At 38.1% G+C, this 19,227-nt stretch overlaps 1 long non-coding RNA gene across 1 annotated transcript; it reads left to right on the plus strand.

The window, feature by feature from the left end:
• Window positions 1–5,671: 5,671 nt before the first annotated feature.
• On the plus strand, window positions 5,672–11,868 carry LOC108942929 (uncharacterized). Its single transcript, XR_011413240.1, has 2 exons — window positions 5,672–5,819; window positions 11,593–11,868. It is a non-coding gene; the product is annotated as an uncharacterized lncRNA (long non-coding RNA).
• Window positions 11,869–19,227: the final 7,359 nt, after the last annotated feature.

Raw genomic sequence — 19,227 nt, forward strand, 5'->3', positions numbered from 1 at the left:
AACATAATGGACCTATTCCAATTTACGGAATTGAATTCCGACCCCGATATCAAAAAGTCAACCCCTGGTCAAACTTTTCAAATATTTAACTTTCGGCATTTCAAGCCAAATTCCACTACGTACCTCCAAATAATTTTCCGGACACGCTCCTAAGTCCAAAATCACCATACAGAGCTATTGGAATTATCAAAACTCCATTCCGAGGTCGTTTACACATAAGTCGATATCCGGTCAACTATTTCAACATAAGCTTCCAACATGAAATTCATTCTTTCAAGCTAACTCCGAAGAGGTCACTATTGGGGATGATGGCGCATTGAGGATGCAAGGCAGGCTGTGTGTGCCTAATGTAGATGGTTTGCATGAGTTGATTCTTCAAGAGGCTCATAGCTCGCGGTACTCCATTCATCCAGGTGCCGCAAAGATGTATCAGGAATTGAGGCAACATTACTGGTGGAGGAGGATAAATAAGGACATAGTGAAGTATGTGGCTTGGTGCTTAAATTGCCAGCAAGTGAAGTATGAGCATCAGCGGCCGGGTGGGTTGCTTCAGAAGTTAGAGATTCCGGAGTAGAAATGGGAGCGGATCATTATGAATTTCGTTGTTGGACTCCCAAGGACTCAGCGGAAGTTTGATGCAGTTTGGGTGATTGTGGATAGGCTGACCAAGTCAACTCATTTCATTCCAGTGATGACTACATATTCTTCCAAGCAGTTGGCTAGAATCTACATCCATGAGATCGTCAGGCTTCACAACGTACCGGTATCTATCATCTCTGGCCGGGGTACGCAGTTTACATCACGGTTCTGGAAGGCCATACAGCATGAGTTGGGTACTAGAGTGAAGCTTAGCACAATGTTTTACCCTCAGACGGACGGACAGTCCGAGCGCACTATTAAGATATTAGAGGATATGCTGTGTGCATGTGTGATGGAGTTCGGAGGGTCATGGGACCAGTTCTTGCCACTTGCGGAGTTTGCCTACAACAACAGTTATCAGTCAAGCATCGAGATGGAACCGTATGAGGATCTGTATGGTAGGCGATGTCGGTCCCCAGTGGGTTGGTTCGAGTCGGGTGAGGCCCGATTATTGGGTATAAACTTGGTCCAGGATGCCCTCGATAAGGTGAAGATGATTCAGGATTGACTTCGCACAGCCCAATCCAAACAGAAGAGTTATGCGGACCGGAAAGTTTGTGATGTAGCATTCATGGTTGGAGAGCGGGTCTTGCTCCGGGTATTGCCTATGAAGGGCATTATAAGGCTCGGAAAGAAGGGCAAGCTGAACCCAAGGTACATTGGTCCTTTTGAGGTTTTGCGACATGTTGGGCAAGTTGCTTTTGTGATTTCCTTACCTCCCACCCTAGCAAGGGTTCATCCAATATTCCTCGTTTCTATGCTCCTGAAGTATGACAATGATCCGGCTCATGTGTTGGATTTTAGCTCAGTCCAGTTGGACAAGGATCTATCTTATGTTGAGGAGCCAGTGGCTATTTTGGACAGGCAGGTCAGAAAGCTAAGGTCAAAGAACATTGCTTCCGTGAAGGTTTAGTGGATGGGTCAGCCGGTCGAGGAGGCAACTTGGGAGACCAAGCAGGATATCTGTAGCTGTTATCCTCATCTTTGCACAGCTTCAGGTATGTCTCTATACTCGTTCGAGGACGAACGATTATTTTAAGAGGGGGAGGATGTGACGACACGGCCGATCGTCTTGAGATTTATAGCCTCGATCCCCAATTAACTGCCTCCCCCGTATTTAGTTCTGCTATTGTGACTTACCAGGAGGTTTTATTTTAGTGTTGGGAGTGTTTTGGGACGCTTAGTCCCTAAATAGAGGTTTAAGCCTTAGGATTTGGAACATTGATGGAACTGTCTGAAAACGACTCTGGAATGGAGGTTCGTCGGTTCCATTAGCTCTGTTAGGTGATTGTTTACTTAGGGGCATGTACGGATTATGTTTTGGAGGTATGTAGCTCATTTAGGCTTGAAATGGCGAAAGTCGAAGTTTTAGAGAGTTGGATCGGTATTGGACTTTTTGATATCGGGGTTGGATTCCGATTCTGGAAGTTGGAGTAGGTCTGTAGGGTTGAGTATGACCTGTGTACAAAATTTGGGGTCAATCGGACGTGGTTCGGTAGGTTTCGGCATCGGTTTGTCGAATTTAGAAGTTTCAAGTTCTTTAAGTTTGAATCGGAGGGTGAATTGTGTTTTTAGAGTTGTTTGGCGTGATTTGAGGGCTCGACTAAGTCTGTATGGTATTTTAGGACTGATTGGTATATTTAGTTGAGGTTCCGGCAGCCTCGGGTGTGTTTCGAATGCTTAACGGGTTGAGTTTAGGACTTATGCAATTGTTGAAGCTGTTGCACCTGGTGTAAATGCACCTGCGCACTTTGGGCCATGGGTGCGGTGCCGCAGAAGCAGTCATGGTGTCGGAGAAGCAGTTTTGGCCCTGTCCAGCTGGGACCACAAGTGCGGCGATAGATCTGCAGAAGAGGACACACAGAAGTGGAAGAGGAGCGAAGGTGCGGGCTCATAGATGCGGTCCTTGTTCGCAGATGCGGAACCAATACCCCTTAAGTCATTTTCGCACCTGTGATGGATTTTTCGCAGGTGCGGTTGAAGGCTCGCAGAAGCGAGATCTCTGGCAGAAAAGGGGCCAAATCGAGGGTTCATGTCATTTTTCATCATTTGGACTTGAGAGCTCAGAATTAGGCGATTTTTGGAGGGATTTTCACGTGGGTGTTTGGGGTAAGTGATTCTTACCTAGTTTTGGTTAATTTCCACGATTATGTCTTTAATTTCATCATGAATTAGTGATTTGGGGTGGAAAATTGGGAAAGATTTGAGAAAAGTTCTTTGGTCGAATTTTGGGATTTTTATCGAAATTTTGGTATCGGATTTGAGTAATTTTGGTACGAGTGAACTCGTGAGTAAATGGGTGTTCATATTTTGTGACTTTTACCCGATTCCGAGACGTGGGCCTGGGGAGGCTTTTTAGGGCGATTTCTAATTTCTTGCTTTAGCTTTGATTTCAGTAGCTAGATTAGTTCCTTATAGCTATATTTATGATATGTAATTGATTTTGGCTAGATTTGGGCCATTCAAAGTCGGATTTTCGTGGAAAGAGCATTGTTACGGATTGATTGAGCTTGGTTCGAGGTAAGTGGCTTGCCTAACCTTGTATTGGAGGGGGGAGAACTTTCCTTAGGATTTGGTACTATTTTGATATGTGAGTGTCGTGTACGTGAGGTGACGAGTACGTACACGGGCTAATTATTGTAAAAACTCGATTTCTGCTAAGTAATAACTTGTTTCCTTCTTATTTGAGTCATATCAGCATGTGTAGTATCTTGTTAGGTTAGAATAGCATGTCTACTTGCCTTAATTGTTTATCTGAACTACGTGCAACATGTTTAGTGAATCTCCTGCTTTTCCTTGACTCGTACATAGTCTAAATTGTAGGATTTCATATTGTAGTTGTTAAATTCTATTGTTGAGTTGTGTATTTACCTTTGGGACTACGGAACAGTATTCCGTGAGATCCCCTTGCGTATTTACTTTGGGACTACGGAACGGTATTCTGGGAGATCACCCCCTATCTGTGTACTAAGTTGTTACCTTTCTATGATTTCATCCTTGTTAAATTTTAGTCTTTATTTTACTGCGATATTTCATTCTGCCTTGTTTTATTATATATATACCAGTAGGGCCGTGACCTGACCTCGTCACTACTCGACCGAGGCTAGACTTGGCACTTATTGAGTACCGTTGTGATGTACTCATGCCCTTTCCTACACATATTTTTTGTGTGTAGATTCAGGTTTCCTCTACTAGCCTCGCTCTTAGTTGCAATCGTTGTTGTTTTCGGAGACTTCAAGGCAAATTTGTCCGCGCCCGCAGATCCTCGGAATCCCCCTCTATCCCCCTATGTTTATTCTTCTCTTATTTATATAGACATTAATGTATAGAGCAGTTAGAACTTCGTAGAAACTTGTGACTTATGGTGTTCCGGGTCTTGGAAGTGTTATGTATATATTTCGAGAAATGATTATTGTATATGCCGAGCGGCATCTCAATTGCTTAATTAAAATATCTGCTACCGTTAGTTGTTAATTTTTAGGTTTTTTATTTTATTTTCGCAAAGTGTTACGCTTACCTAATCGTACAGACTAGGTGCCGTCATGACAATTCACGGAGGAAAAATTAGGGTCGTGACATTATCTGTTTGGTAATTTTATAATTTATATATTCATTTGATTAAAAATAGACCATGATAACATAAATTTATATATAAAAACTCTATTATCTCCTTAAGAAATATTTTTTTCATTTGTTTTATTTATTGACTATTTTAGTAAATAAGAACTTTTTTAAAAGAAAAGGAAGTGGAGATAATTTACGTAGATGTTTATTCAGATGTTCTTATATTATTATCAATGCATATCATTTAGTTCTCATTAAATTAAATTTCAATTGGAAACTTTATAAAACTAGGAAATAATATATAAGAATAAAATATATTTTCAAGTCCCCTTTTGAATATATAAATTTGGTATTTATTCAAATTGTATAAAAAGGATTCCCTCTCTAAAACATGACTTGAGAATAACCTAAACCAAAAATTAAGACAATTGATTTAGGAAATTGTTTTCCTTTAAAAATCATTACATATTAGGTAGCATGAGAAGTATCACTATGCAAGATTCTACTTCTCCCTCTATGATCAAAGGTAGTTGGGTGTTTTCTTTGCGTTCAATAAAAAATCCAACATTATATAGATTTCAAAAATACATAAATATAGAAATAACTATTTTTAAAAAGGCCCAACAAATAATTATGGTGAAGAAAGGATTATTACACCTTAAATAGTATCTCAATGATATCGAATGAAACTAGAAAAAACTATAATTCTTCAATTTGAGGTCAATTTGATTAGTATTTAGAGCGATCGAAAAATTTAATTTATTTTATTACATTATTAAGACATGTCAGTAAACTAGAATAAAATACAAATTTTCTTGTTAAAAATATTCTAAATAATAAAAATTCACGCTTATTATTTTAATGAACCCGAAAAAACACACCTTATCATAAACTATTTCGGAATAAACTTTATTTATTTTATTATTAAAATTTTAATTGATATAAAACGAAAAACTAATATGTTACGATTGAAAATACTAATAGAGTAAAAGTATATATTATTCAATTTAAACAATGAGAAAATACATCACGACTTATGTTTCAACTGACTTTTTAATCATTTTTTAATAATTGATTTTAAATTTGGTGGAGCAAAATATTTTTTTAAAAATAAAAAGGTGTAGAATCTATGTATAAATACTCTAAATTGTATTTGAAGTATTGTATAGTCTTTGTACAGTAAAGTGTCGACAAGTGTTACAAAGTGATTGGCATAGTAATACGATTTCAGAAAAATTAAAATGTACATAACAAAAATAACAATATAGGTAATCGTGGTTCTATACGCTATTATGCAAAAGTCTATTTTAATATTTTTTCTTTAAGACGGACAAAGTGTATAATTAACAATAGATCAAGAAATATTAAAAGAAAGAAAACAAGAAAAAGGAGCAACAATTGGGCTCGTGCATCGCACGAGTACATCATCTTCTCAAAGTATAAATATTAGTACTAGGAAGGGCTTTATGAGTCATTTCACCTATTAGGACTTCTCCCTTTCCCTCAATTTATAAACTCTGGTATCGTCAATTAGGGTTTTTTTTTATCGGAGTAAAAAAAAAATGGAGATACCACAGCAGCATTCTGCAGCCGATGATGAGGGCATGGATCTGACTGTGAGTTCTTTTTTCCCTTCATCTTTTCCTTTTTCGGTGTGTTTGGAGCATAGTAAAAATTATTTTAGATCTATTCGGTGAAATCTCTTAGTCTAAGAATGATAAAAGAAGGGATTTTTTTGGGGTGATATTTTCCAATGCTAAACGTTAAAAAATTTCCTTGAAATTATTTAATTCTGATATTGCGTTATCAATAATACTATGAAAATCATTACCCACACAAGTTTCAAGTGACTTTGTCCGTCCCTGAATATGTGAAGAAATATAGGGACACCGCAATATGTTTGGGATCAAGAGGATGTGTTGGCTGGTAAGTTTGCAGCATTTTTCTTTTCTTTTTTTCATTTAAATTTTTTTTATTATTCTATATATATATATATATATATATATATATATTACATAGAAAAGAGTAGAGCAGGTCGACCAAGGGTATCATTGTCATTTTAAAAATATAATTGTATTGGTCGCTTGTATAATAGGCTCAAAAGTTTGATTGTGGGTTATGGAAAAAATTAAAAGTAACTTGGGCCTAAGCTATTGAATTCTTAAGGTGGACCCCACTTCCCATTCAATATTCACTCTTCTTTAAATGCACTACTTGTACTTGATTACTATTACTCTGCAATTTGTGTGAAAGCAAACTACTTCTCACCTTCACGGTTTAAAACGTTATTTTTTCAATAAGTATTTTAACTAGAAAAATTATCTGTTTGGTAATTTTATAATTTATATATTCATTTGATTAAAAATATACCACGGTAACATAAATTTATATTATCTCCTTAAGAAATATTGTTTTCATTTGTTTTATTTATTTACTATTTTAGTAAATAAGAATTTTTTTAAAAGAAAAAGAAGTAGAGATAATTTACGTAAATTTTTATTCAGATATTATTATCAATGCATATCATTTAGTTCTCATTAAATTAAATTTCAATTGAAAACTTTATAAAATTAGGAAACAATAATTAAGAATAAAATATATTTTCAAGTCCCCTTTTGAATATATAAATTTGGTATTTATTCAAATTGTATAAAAATTATTCCCTCTCTAAAACATGACTTGAGAATAACCTAAACCAAAAATTAAGACAATTGATTTAGGAAATTTTTTCCTTTAAAAATCATTACATATTAGGTAGCATGAGAAGTATCATTATGCAAGATTCTACTTCTTCCTCTATGATCAAAGGTAGTTGGGTATTTCCTTTATGTTCAATAACAAAATCCAACATTATATAGATTTCAAAAATACATAAATATAGAATTAACTATTTTTAAAAAGGCTCAACAAATAATTATGGTGAATAAAGGATTATTACACCCTAAATAGTATCTCAATCATATCGAACAAAACTAGAAAAAAACTATAATGCTTCAATTTGAAGTCAATTTGATTAGTATTTAGAGCGATCGAAAAATTAATTTATTTTATTAAATTATTAAGACATGTCAGTAAACTTGAATAAAATACAAATTTTCTTGTTAAAGAATTTTAAATAATAAACATTCACGCTTATTATTTCAATGAACCCAAAAAAACACACTTTATCATAAACTATTTCGGAATAAAATTTATTTATTTTATTATTCAAATTTTGATTGATATAAAAAGAAAAACCAATATGTTAATACAATTGAAAATACTAAAAGAGTAAAAGTATATATTATTCAATTTAAGCAATGAGAAAATACATCACGACTTATGTTTCAACTAACTTTTTAATCATATTTTAATAATCGATCTAAACTTTGGTGGTGCAAAAAAAAATTTAAAATAAGAAAGTATATAATCTATGTAGAAATACTCTAAATTGTATTTAAAGTGTTGTATAATCTTTGTACAATAAAGTATCGACAAGTATTACAATGTGATTGGCATAGTAAATGTAACGACGCGATCAGTCATTTTGCTTTCTAGAACCCCGTTCTCATAAATGAGACTCCCCGTATGAGATTTTACTGTTTTATGAATTGCGGGGATGGTTGGTTCGGGTTTTGAAGGGTTCGGGTTGAAATAGGAACATAGGGCTAAGTTTGACTTGAGTCAACAGTTTGAGAAAACAACTTTGGAATCGGCATTTGACGATTCTAATAGGTCCGTATGATGATTCCGGACTTGGGTGTATGTTCGGATCGGGTTTTGGATAACCTAGGAGTGTTTCAATGCTTAATATTGAAAGTTGACACATTGAAGGTTTTAAAGTTCTTTAAATTTGGTATGAAGTAGGATTTGGTACTATCGAGGTCCAATTGGGATTCCAAGACAGGGAATAGTTCTGTATGGTGATTTAAGACTTGCACGCAAATTTGGTGTCATTCCGAGTAGTTTAAGTATGATTCGGCGCATTCGGAGCGAATTGAAAACTTGAAGTTCATAATTTGATTCAATTTAGTTTTGGGGTGTGATTCTTAGTTTCGTTGTTGTTTTATGTGTTTTCAAGAGTTCGATCAGGTCCATATTATGCTTATGGACTTGTTGGTGCATTTGGACAGGGCCTCGAGTTGCTCTGGTGTGTTTCGGACCACCCGAATCTAAGTTGGAGAAATCAGATTTTCTAGTTTTGGTTTCCTTCATCGTGAACGAGGAAGGACCCACACATTCGCGATGAAGGATTTGGGTAGCGGGGCGATTTGTTCTTCGCGTTCGCGATCAGGTGGTCGCGTTCGTGAAGCTTTGATATCCTTGTAAAGACCCGACTTATCGTTTTAAGAATTAATACCCCATTCAGTGACTTAAGGTCTCGAGCATCTTCGTAATATGTATTATGACCCGCGGGTGTGGTCGAGTTTGATTTTCAGAAGATTCGGAAATAAATTGAAAGAACAATTCTTATTTCGAAGTTTAAATAGAAAGAGTTGACTAGAGAGCTGACTTTTGAGCAAACAATCCCAGAATGGAATTTTGGTGATGTCAATAGCTTCGTATGGTGATTTAAGACTTAGGCGTATGTCCGGATTTGGATTTGGAAGTTCGTAGGACAATTCGACGCATTTTGGCGAAAGTTGAATATTTCATAATGGATGAAAGTTTCAAGTGAGTTTGCACAAGACCTAACTTCCAACAAGCATAACTCTTAATATATAAAGTGTTATATGGTGTACAAACTATCAAATTAAAGCCCCTTGAGTCTAGTTTCCAACGCATAAAACTGTTTGTCATTTGGATATGTATACAGAGAGCTGTGGCCATTGTACTGGACCTGTGTCATATGCGCACCCTGATGCGCGGCCGTATATATTTGAGACTTTATGCCTTAAGTGTGCGGTTGGATGCACGGTCACTTGCCCAGGTATGCGGCCGTGCACGTAGGAACCCATTAAATAACCCCAAGGCCGGGTAGAGAGAGGGGTTAAGTCATTTTTGAGGTAAAAACCTGATATTTTAGAGAGCTGTAAGAGCATTTTTGGGAGAGATGGAGTAAACCTAACATTCTAATCATCTAATCTTGTACCAATCTTCAAGAATCAAGGAAGCTAATCACAAGATATTCATCAAAGAGGTTAGATTCAACCCCTAGTCTTCAATTTCGAGTTGGGGTAAAATATTGGTGATTGGGAGTATGATTCTTGGGTGTAAGAGTATTATGTATATATGCTTGTACCAATAAGGTTTGTGGGAAGGTTGTTGAGATCAAATAAGTAAAGATTGGGTTGTTGAATGAAGGAAATCTTGTAGAAGAACCTTGTAACCAAATTTGTACACGTAGTGTTTGATAAAATGCTCAAATGAGCTAAAACCATGAAAATCTTCCTAATTATGGTTCAATTTTGTTATGTTTCTAAAAAGATTGAAGTTTCTAGGATTTTCGGAACCTCGTAGTAATATAAGTGAGGCTCAAGAAAGATTGGAGCCGTCCGGAGGTCAATTCACGTGAGAAAGCTATTTTGGAATATCGGTCTAAGTTCAAAAAGGTAAGTATCTTGCTTAACCTTGAGTGGGGAAAATTACCCCTTATGCACTGAGTCTTATGTGTAAATTGTGTAATTGAAAACCATGTACGTGAGGTGACGAGTACGTACTTGGTTTATATGTGTAAATTACATTGGTTAAAATTCTTAGACGCCCTTATGTATTAAGTTGGAAATTATTGTCACTTATTAAATCCTCTATTTGTCATGCCTAGATCCTTGTTTGTTGAAATTATTTTTATATGATGATTTGGTGTGATTGCCACCTTAAATTTATGTGAAATATTATTTTGTTGAGTTGTTTACTCCCGGATATTTTTGGTAAGATTTTGTGCACATTATAGTCGAGCCATGGGCTCCTTATTGTGGAAAATAATGTATTATTGATTTCTGTGTCAAGTTGAAATATTTGATCACTCGATGTGCAATTTGTGATATGTTGTAATATTTGAGCACTTGATGAGCCGTTTGTGATATGCGAGCACTTGATGTGCAGTTGTTAAAATCATATTTTCTTTGGGACTACGGAACAGTATTCCGGGAGATCCCCCTACCCTGCATGTTTATTTTGGGACTACAGAACGGTATTCCGGGAGATTCGCCTATCTTGCATATTTACTTTTGGGACTACGAAGCGGTACCTCGGGAGATCCCCCCTGTCTTGCATATTTACCTTTGGGACTACGAGGTGGTATCTCGGGAGATCCCCGAGATCCCCCTTGTCTTGTATATTTACTTTTGGGACTACGAGGCGGTACCTCGGGAGATCCTCTCTGTCTTGCATATTTACTTTTGGGACTACAAGGCGGTACCTCGGGAGTACCCTTTTGTTGATATTTTTCTATGGATGCACTTGCCTTTGGTTATTTTGTTTTTCCGTGATATATAAATTATTGTGTTCTTCTGTGATGTGTTATTTGATTTTATTATGTGTTTTGTATTCCTTGTTGTATTGTGTTGTCTTTGGCTCTTTGTACAAGACTTTGCAGATTTGTGTTTATGATTTTTACTAGTTTTCGAGAATTGAGTTGTTTCGAATAAAAGAAATTGCTATTATGTTTTAATTTAATAAATTTTACATCCAAATTAGTAGTCATCGGATGCTTCATTTTAATTGAAATGTCATTTTCTTCACCCAAACGAGTTCAAACAATAAACTCATTTCTTTGATAGTTTCTTACTTGGTTTAAAAATTGTAAACTTATTTTATTGAAAATAAATTGATTTACGGATCTTATATACATTGATATATTGGTACGTGAATTGTCCGTGCAATTGTGATATGAAATGTGGGAACGAGGTATTGTGGTTAAATAATAATGACATTTGGCACGTGAGTTGTCTGTGCGGTTGTGATAGAGAAATTGGCACGAGGTGCCGTGAAAATATGAAAGTGGGCTGAGACCCGTATTTTATGATTTTGAAATGTTGTGTCACAGGGTGACTTTTATTCGAAAGAGATTTATTTGAAAGAATTTTATTTGAGAGATATTTATTTGAAGGAAAGAGATTTGAAAGAGATTTATTTGAAAGTATTATATCCTGAAGATTTCGATTTGAAAAACATATAGGCGAAAGATTTATATTGGAATGACTTGATTAATTGGTTGTACTTGTATTCATTATTTGTTGCACAATATTTATGGTGTTCTTGTCTTCATGTTGTTTATATCACTGGTTGATTATTATTGTCACCATTTTTATTTGTTTCCTATTATTTTTATATGCTATATTACACAGGTTATTAGACTAGTGAGTGTCTTGACTGTACCTCGTCACTACTCCACTAAGGTTAGTCTTGATACTTACTGGGTACCGACTGTGGTGTACTCATACTACACTTCTGCACATTTTTGTGCAGATCCAGGTATTGGAGATATCGGGCTTGAGCGGAGTTAAAGATGGATCTTAAGGATTCAAGGTAGAGCTGCTTGGTCGTCGCAGTCCCTTAGAGTCTTTTCATTTCATTGTACTGTTAATTTGTAACCAAACAGTATTGTATATTCAGTCCTCGTGATCATTTCATGTATTCAGTTAGAGTTCGTGACTCAGTACTACCAGTCATGGGAGGTTGTATGTTTATATTTGTTTCGTTGTTAGTTTTGATTTCTTATTAAAAAAATGGCTTCAAAATAAATGTAATTGAAATCGGATTACCTAATCTTAGAGACTAGGTGCCATCACGACGCCTGTGGTGGGATTTTGGTGTAATGACTCAACCGGTCATTTTAACTTTTAGAAATTTGTTCCCTAAAATATAACTCCCCGAACATGCTTTTATTAATTTATGACTTGCAGGAATGGTTGGTTCGGGATTTGGAAGAGTGTGGGTTGAAATTGGAACGCTTGGTTCCTTAAGTTAGCTTTAAATGGACAAGTTTGACTTCGGTCAACATTTTGAGAAAACGACCCCGAAATCGGGATTTGACGGTTCCAATAGGTTCGTATGATGATTTTGGACTTGGGCGTATGTCCGAATTGGGTTTAGGATAATCCGGGAGCGTTTGACGCTTAATAGTAAAAATTAACTATTTGAAGGTTTAAAATTCTTTAAATTTGGTTTGGAGAAGGATTTTGAGTAATTGAAGTCCGTTTGAAATTCTGAGTTTGGAAATAGTTCCGTATAGTGATTTATGACTTGCACGCAAATATTCGTGTCATTCCGAGTAGTTTAAGTATATTTCGGCGCATTGACAGTAATTTGAAGAACTTGAACTTTTAAGTTTGAATCAATTTGGTTTAGGGTATGATTCTTAGATTTGATGTTGTTTTACGCATTCCGAGAGTTCGAGCGAGTCCGTTTTATGATTTCAAACCTGTTGGTATGTTCAGGCGGGGTCTCGGGGACCCCTAGTGTCAATCGGACGAGGCTCGGACCAAGTTGGAAGTTGGGAGCCAAAACTGAAGCTCCCAGCTACTGTCAGAATCGCACCTGCGCTTGGCCAGTCGCAGGTGCGACATTCGCAGATGCGACAGAAGCTCACAAGTACGGCACTCGCATATGCGAGATTTCTTCGCAGAAGTGGAAAAGGGAAGGGGCAATCGACCGCAGATGCGGAGAATTTGTGAACATGCGAACGCGCAGGTGCGAAGAAGGGTACGCAGAAGCGACCTTAACCCAAGCGAGTGAAACTCGCACCTGCGAGGATTTTCCGCTGATGCGAAAGCCGCAGGTGCGAAAGACTTGTTTGGCAGAAAGCTTAAAAGAATGGGAATTCACCATTTTTGCCCATTTTCTTCCATTCTTGGGCGATTTTGGAGCTTTTTGAAAGGAGATTTCAACTAACAACTTGGAAGTAAGTTAATTCTACACCCCTTGAGTTAAATACATAGATTACAAGTAGATTATAACTAGTAAATCGTAGAAATCAAAGGTTTAGGTGAAAAACCTATATATTTATAAAAATGAGATTTTAACCACGAAAATAGTTATGGAATTGGATAGAAATTATATATTTGAGTTCTTGAGATTATGGGTAACGTTTTCATCCGAAAATTTCCAGAATTCGGGCACGTGGGCCCGGGGTGAATTTTAGGAATTTTATCATTTTGGATAGGGTAATTTATTAATAGATGAATTTCAAATTATTGAACATATATTAATTTTTTTATATAACTTTTGGATAGTTTCGGATTTTTCGGCATTGAATCGAGAATTTTACGCGATACGATAATCGAAAAGTGGACTTTGAGACGAGGTAAGTCTCTTGTCTAATCGTGTGAGGGGAAAATTACCCCATAGGGATTAAATTGAATAATTGTTGCTAATTGGAGGGGCTACGTACGCAGGAGGTGACGAGAGTCCGTGTGTAGCTACTATTAATGCTAAAGTCCAGGTAGTTTAGGACTCAAAGCATGAATTACTTGTGTAAATTCTATTCTTTGTTTAATTAATATTAATTGATATATATATATATATATATATATATATATATATATATATATATATATATATATATATGAATATATTGTAAATTGTTAGATAAAGATATTAAAGGATGGAAATCTCATATGCTTAATTTTCTATTTAAATTTGATTAATTGTCAAAAGAAATTGTTCTTCCTCCCGAATTTATCTTATAATAAATATACTCTTCTTCCGGAGGTACATAAGAAAATGTCCTCCTTTCTTGTGGAGCGGGCCGAATGCCTAAGCAGGATAGATGCATCTATGGATCACGCCGCACGTTCCTCGATAGTGTACACGACACTCTAGATCGGGTCGTACGTCCTCGGTAGAAATCGTACTTAATAATAATAATCACACGATACTTTAATAATTTATTTCAGCTTGCGAAGCTAATTGATAATTGAAAAATCCTTGGAATTTAATGAATTATTATTCTTGCTTGTTAAAGAAATAAATTGTTATTCCTGTAAATGATATTTAATTAATAAATTAGAAATTATTTGAATTGAAGGAATTCAATTAGTATATTGAGAATTGTTGCATTTTAAGGAATTTGATTATTTCTGTTGATTAAATAAATTATTGTAAATTCTGTAAATCATGCTGATGTAAATATCCTAGTTGTATTTCAATTATTATTATTGACCCATAGTGAGTGTCAAAGTCGGCCATCTCGTCTCTACCACTTCGAGATTAGGCTTGATACTTACTAGGTACACGTTGTTTACGTACTTATACTACACTTGCTGCACTTTTTGTGCAGGAACTGAGGCAAGTACTAGTGGGGGACCTATCGTCTTACACCCACGTTATCCATGGGCTTAGTGGTGAGCTATTTCTCTGATCCGTTCTGCAGCTACTAGTGTCTCTCTTTGTATTTATCATTCTGTAAATTTTTATTTCAGACAGTATTTGAGGTTTTGTATAATCTACTAGATGTTCATACACTTGTGACACCAGATCTTGTCATATATATTGGTAGAATTTGGGTTTTATTATTTCTTTCGGTTTTAAATTTTGTCAATGAATGCTTAATTTATTAAGTTGGCTTGCCTAGCCGTAGTGTTGGGCGCCATCATGACCTATAGGTGAAATTGGGTCATGACAACATGGTATCAGAGCACTAGGTTCACGTAGGTCTCACAAGTTATGAGCAGGCCTAATAGAATCTTGCGGATCAGTACAGAGACGTCTGTACTTATCTTCGAGAGGCTATATGGTGTTAGGAAATTTCCTTTCTTCATATTCCATCGTGCAATTGATGTAGTTCTAAATATCCTTCTCTTATTCTCTCTCAGATGGTGAGAACGCGCTCGAATGAGGTTCCAGACAAGGGAAGAGCTACTTCCCCAGTTGCTAGAGGCCGAGGCAGAGGGAGGGCTCCAGCCCGTGGTAGAGGGCGAGGATGTCCCAGGACTGTTCCAGTTATGCCGCCAGTGGATCCAGTAGAGAATCCCATTATTGAGGAGCAGGGTGAGGTGCCTGTGGCAGAGCCAGCTCCGGTGGATTTCACATCTACACCGGGATTTCAGGATGTCATGGATCGTATGCTACGATTCATGGACAATATGACTCAGGATGGTTTATTTCCGGTAGACCCAGGCACATCTCAAGCGGACGGGGGAGCACAGACCCCTAATGCACAGGCTCATGAAAAGATAGATGTTGTATATCAGACCTAGGGTGCACTACCCGTGGGTGGAGCCCAGCCTGTGGCAGCAACTACACTTGAGCCTAGGCCAGCTGTAGTCGCCGATCCTCAGAAACTATTGGACCGATGGACTAGCCTACATCCTCCTGTCTTCGGGGGTGAGCGACATGAGGATCCACAGGACTTCATTGATCGTTGCAGGGACAAACTCTATAACATGAGGACATTAGAATCTCATGGGGTTGACTTTGCTACTTTTCAACTAGAGGGCAGAGCCCGTAGATAGTGCCAGTCTTATGTTCTTGGCAGACCAGCAGATTCTCCTCCCATGACTTGAGACAGGTTCACCCGTATCTTCCTGGACATGTATATTCCACCCTCCTAGAGGGAAGAGTTGCGGTTTCAGTTTGAGCAGCTCTAGTAGGGTCAGATGTCAGTGTCTGATTATGAGGCGAGGTTCTTTGAGTTATCTCGCCATGCACTTATGATATTCCCTACTGAGGCGGAGAGAGTGCGGAGCTTTGTTGCGGGTTTACATACCGGCATTCAAGCCATTATGGCTCGAGAGGTTGAGATGGGTACTTCTTATGAGCTAGTTGTGGAGATAGCCCGGAGGATTGAGGGTGTGCGTCAGCGGAACAGAGAGCAGATTATGAGAGATAAGCGGTTCAGGTACTCTGGAGAGTTGAGAGGTGCTACATCTGGGGGCAGAGGTTAGTTCGTGAGGGGGCAGTCCAGTAGACCCCCATTTCCAGCACCACCACCTCCTCGAGGTGCTCCAGTGCGACCTTATCTTAGTGCTATACCAGAGAGTTCCTACAGCCAACCAACTATTCAGGGTCCTTCCAGTAGGTATTCAGTTCCCCAGGGCCATACACTTAGTCAGCAGCCCATCATACCGAAGAGTTATTATGAGTGCGGGGATCCCAGTCACATGCAGAGGTTTTGCCCCAGGCTTCGGGGTAGACCAGTACAGCAGGGTCAACAGCCTATGCTTACCAGACCAGTTGCTCCACCGGTAGTCCGACCACCAAGAGGTGGAGGACAGGTGGGTAGGGGACATCCTAGAGATGGAGGTCATCCAGGCGGAGGCCAACCAGTTGGCGCTCCAGCTCGGTTCTACTTTTCTGGCTAGACCAGATGCAAAGGCCTCAGATGCTGTGATTACAGGTATTATTTTTGTTTGCGGCAAAGATGCCTCAGTATTATTTGATCCAGGACCCACGTATTTATATGTGTTGTCTCTATTTGCTCCATTCCTGGATGTTTCTTGTGAGTCCTTGAGTACTCTTGTTTATGTGTCCACTCATGTAGGCGATTCTGTTATAGTGAACCGGATCTACTGGTCTTGTATTATTGCATTCTGTGGCTATGAAACTAGAGAAGATCTCTTATTGCTCGAGATGATCGATTTTGAAATTATTTTGGGTATGGACTGGTTATCTCCATATCATGTTGTTCTAGATTGTCATGCCAAAACTGTTACCTTGGCTATTCCATCTTTGCCTAGGCTGGAGTGGAAAGGTTTGTCGGTTAGTTCATTTAATCGGGTTGTTTCTTTTATAAAGGCTTAACACATGGTTGAGAAGGGTTGTTTGGCTTATCTAGCCTATGTCCGGGATACTACTGCAAAGACTCTGACTATTGATTCAGTGCCAGTAGTTCGGGAGTTCTCCAATGTATTTCCTTCAGATCTTCCAGGTATGCCACCTGATCGTTATATTGATTTTTGTATTGACTTGGTTCCAGATACCCAACCTATATCTATCCCACCGTATCGCATGGATCCAAAAGAATTGAAAGAACAACTTAAAGAGCTACTAGCCAAAGGATTCGTCAGACCGAGTGTATCACCTTGGGGTGCACCGGTATTATTTGTGAAGAAGAAAGATGGCACAATGCGAATGTGTATTGATTATCGCCAATTGAACAAAGTTACTATTAAGAACAAGTACCCGTTGCCGCATATTGATGACCTATTTGACCAGTTGCAGGGTGCTAGGATGTTCTCTAAGACCAACTTGAGGTCGGGGTATCATCAGCTGAAGATTCGAGATTCGGATGTTCCGAAAACTTCTTTCCGTACTAGATATGGTCATTATGAGTTTCTGGTAATGCCTTTCGGTTTGACTAATGCCCCGGCAGCGTTTATGGATCTGATGAACAGGGTATTCAGGCCATATATTGATTTGTTTGTCATTGTCTACATTGATGATATTTTGATCTACTCGCGCAGCAAGGAGAAACATGAGCAGCATATGAGAGTAGTGCTTCAGACGTTGCGGGAACAAAAGTTATATGCTAAGTCCTCTAAATGTGAGTTTTGGCTAGAGTCTGTAGCATTTTTGGGACATATTGTATCAGGAGAAGGTATTAAAGTTGATCCCAAAAAGATTGAGGCAGTTCAGAATTGGCATCGTCCCACTTCGGCGACTGAGATCAGGAGTTTTCTGGGTTTAGCAGGTTATTATCGTCGGTTTATGGAAGGTTTTTCATCTATTGTAGCACCTTTGACCAAATTAACCCATAAGGATGTTCAGTCCGATGGTCCGATGATTATGAGTCAAGCTTTCAGAAGCTCAAGACAGCATTGACTACAGCACCAGTGTTAGTGTTACCTTCTGGTTCGGGAATGTATACAGTGTATTGCGATGTTTCACGCGTTGGTTTGGGTTGTGTATTAATGTAGGAAGGGCGAGTTATTGCATATGCTTCACGTCAGTTGAATCCCCACGAGAAGAATTATCCGGTACATGATTTGGAGTTAGCTGCGATTGTTCACGCCCTTAAGATTTGGAAGCATTATCTTTATGGGGTGTCTTGTGAAGTTTATACTGATCATCACAGTTTGAAGCATTTGTTCAAGTAGAGGGACCTAAATTTGAGGCAGCGCAGATGGCTAGAATTACTAAAATATTATGATATTACTATCCTATATCATCCACATAAAGCTAATATAGATGCAAATGCCTTGAGTAGAAAGGCGGAGAGTATGGGTAGTTTGGCTTTCATTTAACCATAAGAGAGGCCATTAGCTTTGGATATCCAGTCCTTGGCCAACAGACTTGTGCGGCTAGATATTTCAGAGCCCAGCCGAGTTCTTACATGTGTCGTAGCTCATTCTTCACTATTTGAAGATTAATTGATGAAAATTAGGCCCTCCCTCTAGAACCCTCTCTCTCTCACACTAGAAATATGAGAAATGAGCTTCAAAATAGACTAAAGGGGTGTTTTAATGGAATGGGGGTCGGGTTTTAAATTAAGAAAATGGGTGCCCCGACACAGGTCTGTGGTCGCATATGCGACCGCGTAAAATGGTTATGCGGTCCGCAAAGTGACCGCAGAAATGGCCCTCAGGGGCCTGAACTTACGACCCAGGTATGCGACCAGTATGCGGTCTGCATACTCCTTTTGCGGTCGCATAATGAACCACAAAACTCCCTCCGCAAAAACTCAATAGGTATTATGCGATCGATATGCGGTCCGCATGGTGATTATGCGGTCGCATAATTGATCGCAAATCTGACCTCAAATTGGCCAACATACTGCTTCACTCTGCAACCATTATGCGGTCCACAGAGTGATTATGCAGCCGCATAATGGGCCTCAGAAATGTGTCCTTCTGCGAAACATTTTCCTCTAAGTCTGTGGGGGTACTGTTCAATCCAAAAAGTCCTAACCGCGGCGAGCAAGCTCGCCACGAAGAATTTCTACAATAATAACGCAGGAATCTATCTTGGCACCACGAAACCCCGAGTTTTTGGTTTAAATTTTTACGGGTCCTTACATCCGACCTCACTTAAGATCATTCATCCTCGAATGAGGATCAAGGTTTGCTTAACACAGTTTTAGTTGTACCACGTAACATCAGCCCCAAATTTGTCTAACTTCCTAACTTTCTGAAAATTTCGCTAGAGTTTCCTTTGTATTTAGGG

The sequence above is a fragment of the Nicotiana tomentosiformis genome, unplaced genomic scaffold, assembly GCF_000390325.3.
Source record: "Nicotiana tomentosiformis unplaced genomic scaffold, ASM39032v3 Un00302, whole genome shotgun sequence".
Classification (NCBI taxonomy): Eukaryota; Viridiplantae; Streptophyta; class Magnoliopsida; order Solanales; family Solanaceae; genus Nicotiana; species Nicotiana tomentosiformis.